Source organism: Hypanus sabinus, chromosome X2 (assembly GCF_030144855.1).
Source record: "Hypanus sabinus isolate sHypSab1 chromosome X2, sHypSab1.hap1, whole genome shotgun sequence".
Taxonomy (NCBI): Eukaryota; Metazoa; Chordata; class Chondrichthyes; order Myliobatiformes; family Dasyatidae; genus Hypanus; species Hypanus sabinus.
The window spans coordinates 2,966,609-2,972,816 of NC_082739.1; positions in this window are offsets into that span (position 1 = coordinate 2,966,609).

Here is a 6,208-nt window from a genome sequence, read left to right on the forward strand (position 1 = left end):
CATTTCCTTTGTCTTTTGGAAAGCCACCTCACTCTGCTTTGTCCATTGCCAATTCTTCCCTGTCTGCAGTAATGCGTTCAAGGGGTGGAGCACAGTAGCTAGATTTGGTAGGAACCTATTATAGTAATTGATAAATCCTAAAAAGGACTGCAACAGTCACATGTCCTGAGGGCTTGGGGCATCCACCACTGCTTGAATTTTCTCAGCAATGTTTGTGTGTCAATGGTGTGGCCACAGTAAGTGATGCTTGGTTTACAGAATTCACACTTGTGTGAATTGGCTTTCATACTCATTGTATTGAACACAGAAGATGGAATGTTATGTTGAAGTTGTACAAAACGTTGGTAAGGCCTCATTTGTGACACACCCTTTGGCCTTTCGGGCAATCACTTCTTGAATTTTTTCAGCAATGCTTGTGTGTCAATGGTGTGGCCACAGTAAGTGATGCTTGGTTTACAGAATACACACTTGTTGTACCGTGCTCTGAGCACATAATCTTCTCATCATTTTAACACTGTCTTGAGATTTTGGCAATGTTCCTTGTCATCCTGACCAGTAACAATGATGTCATCCAAGGCCTGGGCAGCCTTGCAGGATCTGGTCCATAGCTTTCTGCCAGAGAGTGGGTTCAGATGCTACTCCAAAAATAAACCTCTTATAGTGATAAAGCCCTTTGTGAGTATTTATGGTGAGAAACACTTTGGACTCTTCTTCCATCTCCATCTGTAGGTAGGCCTCAGCCAAGTCTACTCCCTCCAGAAAGGTTTGCAAAGATTTTTTCTCTCATGAGCAGAGGGTATTGATCTATTTTCCTACTGGGTTGATGGTGATCACCACAAATCCTGATAATCCCATCCTTCTTGGCGACTGAGACAACTAGCATTGTCCATGGGCTCCACTCAACCTTGGAAAGAATTCCTTCAGCCTCTATGCGATCTAGCTCACTGGCTACTTTATCACAGAGGGCATAAGGAACAGGACGGGCTTTGCAAAACTTGGGTGTGGCATATTCATTTAACACTATTTTACCCTTGATATGTTTTGAGTTTTCCAATGCCATCCTTGGACACTGATGTCACATCATTCAGTACCTTTCTTAATTCACTTTTAGTTGACTCTATTGCAGGGGATGTGATAATCAAATGGAGGATGAATCTCCAATTAGGTTCTAGTTGTCTCAGCCAGTCATGTCTCTACAATGCTGACCCTCCTGTTTTTACCACATATAAGCCCAATGTGGCTTGTAGATTGTTGTATTTCACTCATTTCTCATTGGCTATTTCACTTGCTTCAAAATACTGCCCAGTTTGTTCAGTATACATATTCCAGTTATCTTTTCTGCAATTAAATGTGTCTATTTACCACTTCTGCTTTATGAGCCTGTGAATTTTGTCTGTTTTCTGACTTTTTTCTAACTCAACCGTCTCAACCCCTCTTGTGAAGAAAGCATGCTGCATTTTTTTAAAATGTGGTGGCATAATGACATATATCAATTACCTCTGCTTACATATAACCCATAATGAATTAAGTAACAACAAAGTATGCTTAATCAAACAATACTACTGAGATATTAAATACACAGCATGAGCATCTGCATTTTTTGGCTTTCAAATTATAATTTTAAAGTTTAATTTTAAAGGTGCACAGTAGCTTGACACAAAATCATTGCAAGATAGCTGAGGTAAGTGTTTGTGGGAGCAGGTATGGGTGAACAGAACTAAACGTGAGTAAGGACATAGGCTATAAACATTAGAATCAGAATCAGGTTTATTATGTGACGTGAAATTTGTTAACTTAGCAGCAACAATTCAATGTAATGCATAATCTAGCAGAAAAAAAATAAAACAAAACAATAGTAATAAATAAACAAGTAAATCAATTATGTATATTGAATAGATTTTGAAAAACATGCAGAAATAGAAATACTGTATATTAAAAAAAAAGTGAGGTAGTGTCCAAGGCTTCAATGTCCATTTAGAAACCAGGGGGCAGAGAGGAAGAAGCTGTTCCTGAATCACTGAGTATGTGTCTTCAGGCTTCTGTACCTCCTACCTGATGGTAATAGTGAGAAAAGGGCATGTCCTGGGTGCTGGAAATCCTTAATAATGGACGCTGCCTGCCTGAGACACCGCTCCCGAAAGATGTCCTGGGTACTTTGTAGGCTAGTACCCAAGATGGAGCTGACCAGATTTACAACCTTCTGCAGCTTCTTTCGGTCCTGTGCGGTAGCCCCTCCATACCAGACAGTGATGCAGCCTGTCAGAATGCTCTCCACGGTACAACTGTAGAAGTTTTTGAGTGTATTTGTTGAGATGCCAAATCTCTTCAAACTCCTAATAAAGTATAGCCGCTGTCTTGCCCTCTTTATAACTACATCGATATTTTGGGACCAGGTTAGATCCTCAGATGTTATTGAGATTATAAGAGTCATGAAGTTTAAAAGAATAAATAGATTAAGATAAGGTAATCTTTTGATATGAAGTTTAAAGTAAATTTATTATCAAAGTACCTACAGCACTGTGCAAAGGTCAAAGGCACATACAGATAGCGATAGCTAGGGTATCAAAGATTTTTGCACAGTACTGTAGAAATTTTATGAATTGCACTGTACTGTTGCTGCAAAAAAAACCCCCACAAATTTCATGACATGTGTGAGTGATGATAAACCTGATTCTGATATGGGTCTCTATTGTGGACTAAGAGTGTAAAAGGGCCAAGACGACATTCTGTATTGACCAATAAACCAATTGCTGCATCTCGATGACCTTCGGCTTGTTAGGGAGAGTGAGGAGGTGACAGACAGGAGCTACAGGGAGGTAGTCACCCCAAGGCTACAGGAGACTGGTAAATGGGTGACTGTCAGGAAAGGGAAGGGAGAACGTCAGATAGTGGAGAGCACCCCTGTGGCTGTCCCCCTCAACAATAAATACTCCATTTTGAGTACTGTTGGGGGTGGGGGATCTACCTGGGGGAAGCAACAGTGACCATACCTCTGGCTCTAAGCCTGGCCCTGTGGTTCAGAAGGATAGGGAACTGAAGAGGATGGCAGCAGTAATAGGGGATTCTAGTCAGGGTGATTCTGTGGACACGAAAAAGAAACTCTGATGGTAGTTTTCATCCCAGGTGCCAGGCTTCATGATGTTTCTGAACACATCCACGATATCCTGAAAAAGGGAGGGTGAGCAGCTGGAGGTTGTGGTACATATTGGTACCAACAACATAAGTAGAGAAAAGTGAGGTGGTTCTGAAAACAGAATACAGGGAGTTAGGAAGGAGGTTGAGAAGCAGGACCTCAAGGGTAGTAATCTCAGGATTACTGCCTGTGCCACACAACAGTGAGGATAGGAATAGAATGAGGTGGAGGATAAATGTGTGGCTGAAGAATTGGAGCAGGGAGCAGGGATTCAGATTTCTGGATCATTGGGACCTCTTCTGGGGCAGGTGTGACCTGTACAAAAGGGACGGGTTGCACTTGAATCCCAAGGGGAAGTTAAGAAAGCCAAGAAGAGGGCATATAAGGTAGCAAAAGTGAGTGGGAAGTTGGATGATTGGGAAATTTTTAAAATCCAACAAAAGGCAACTAAAAAATCTATAAAGGGGGAAAAGATAACTGTGTGGGCAAACCAGCCAATAATATAAAGCTGGATATTAAATGTTGTCTCAGTTATATTAAGAATAAAAGGGAGGTGAGAGTTGATATTGGACCACTGTAAAATGATGCTGGTAAGGTAGTAATGGGAGAGCAAAGAAATAGCAGATGAACTTAGTAAGTACTTTGTATCAGTCTTCACTGTGGAAGATACTAGCAGTGTGCCAGAGGTCCGTGAGTGTCAGGGAGCAGGAGTAAGTGCCATTGCTATTACAATGGAAAAAGTGCTAGGAAAACTGAAAGGCCTTAATGTGGATAAGTCTCCATGACCAGATAGACTACATTCCAGAATCCTGAGAGAGGTTACTGAAGAGATAATGGATGCATTGGTTATGATCTTTCAAGAATCACTTGATTCTGCTAAGGTTCTGGAGGACTGGAAAATTGGAAATGTCACTCCACTCCTTAAGAAGGGAGGAAGGCAACAGAAAGGAAATTATAGACCAATTAGTTTTATCTCAGTGGTTGGGAAAGTGTTATTAAGGATGAGGTTTTGGGGTACTTTGAGACTAATGATAAAATAAGTCAAAGTCAGCATTGTTTCTGTAAACAGAAATCTTCCCTGACAAATCTGTTAGAGTTCTTCGAAGAAGTAACAAGCAGGGTGGACAAAGGAGAGGCAATGGATGTCATTTACTTGTGTTTTCAGAAGGCATTTGATAAGGTGCCACACATGAGACTGCTTAACAAGATAAATCCTATGGCATTACAAGAAAGATGCTGACATGGACGGCAGGAGGCAGCGAGTGGGAATAAAAGGGGCCATTTCTGATTGGCTGCCAGTGATTAGTACTGTTCCTGAGGGGACAGTATTGGGGCCACTACTTTTCACATTGTTTGTCAATGATTTGGATAATGGAATTGATGGCTTTGTGGCAAAGTTTGCGGATGATACGAAGATAGGTGGAGGGGTAGGTAGTGTTGAGGAAGCAATGTGATTGCAGCAGGACTTAGACAAATTGGAAGAATAGGCAAAAAAGTGGCAGATGGAATACAAAGTTGGAAAATGCATGCTAATGCATTTTGGTAAAAGGAACAAAAATGCAGACTATTATCTAAATGGGGAGAAAATTCAAACGCCAAGTGCTGAAGGACTTATGAATCCCCATGCAAGAATCCCAGGAAGTTAATTTACAGATTGAGACTGTGGTGAAGGCAAATGAAATGTTGCCATTCCTTTCAAGAGAAATAGAATATAAAAGCAAGGAAATAATGCTGAGCCTTTATAAGACACTAGTCAGGCCACACTTGGAATATTGTCATCAGTTTTGGGCCCCTTATCTCAGAAAGGACGTGTTGTCTTTGGAGAGAGTTCAGAGGAGGTTCACAAGGATGGTGCCCGGAATGAAGGGGTTAACATATGAGGAGTGTTTGGCAGCTTTGGACCTGTACTCACTGGAATTCAGAAGAATGCCGGGGTTCTCACTGAAACCTACTGAATGTTGAAAGGGCTAGACAGGGTGGGTGTGGAGAGGATGTTTCCTATTGCGGGGGTTATCCAGAACTAGAGGGCACAGCTTCAAAATTGAGGGGCGACCTTTCAGAACAGAGATAAGGAGGACTTTTTTTAGCCAGAGAGTGGTGAATCTATGGAATGCTCTGCCACAGATTGTGGTGGAGACCAAGTCCATGGGTGTATTTATAGCAAAAATTAATCATACCCTGATTGGTCAGGGCATCAAAAGTTATGGGATTGAGTTGGGTCTGGCATCTGGTATCTGGGATCAGCCATGATGGAATGGCAGAACAAACTGATTCTGCTCCTATGTCTTATGATCAAATATGCCCCCATCTACTGCCCTGATATTAATTTTCTTGCATGTTGGGTAGTATATGGTGAGATGTACCTGTTTCAATAATAACAATGTTGATCTGAACTTTGGATGTATTCTCAACAAAGCAACCTTCTCTTGATCTAATTATTCTTTAAAATTGATTATGTTTATAATCTCTACATCTCTCATACATGTAATGATCCAGGAAGAGGATTGCAAACTTCAGTGCAACACCAGAATCAACCACAACGACAAGTAATCTCTCACTTTGGCAGTCTAAGTTACCACCTGCTTCAAGCAGGCTTCAAATATACTGGTGCCTAGGAGAACATGGTGGTCTGCCTCAATGACTATCATCCAGTGATCCACAGTGATGAACTGTTTTGAGAGGTTGGTGATGAAACAAATAAACCCCTGCCTGAGAGGTGACTTGGATCTGCTCCAATTTGCCTACCGGAACAACAGGTCCACATCAGATGCCATTTCATTGGCTCTTCACTCAACCCTGGAACATCTGAACAACAAAGATGTAGATATCAGAATGCTCTTTATCGATTACAGCTCAAAATTCAATACCATCATCCCCTCAAAACTTCAAGACCTGGGCCTCAATACCTTCTTATACAATTGGATCCTGGATTTCCTCAGTTGCAGACCCCAGTCAGTTCAGATTGGCAACAACACCCCCTTGACAATCTCCATCAGTTCAGGTGCACCACAAGGCTGTGTGTTTAGCCCCCTGATACTCGCCTTATGCTTATGATTGTGAGGCTAAGCTCAGCTC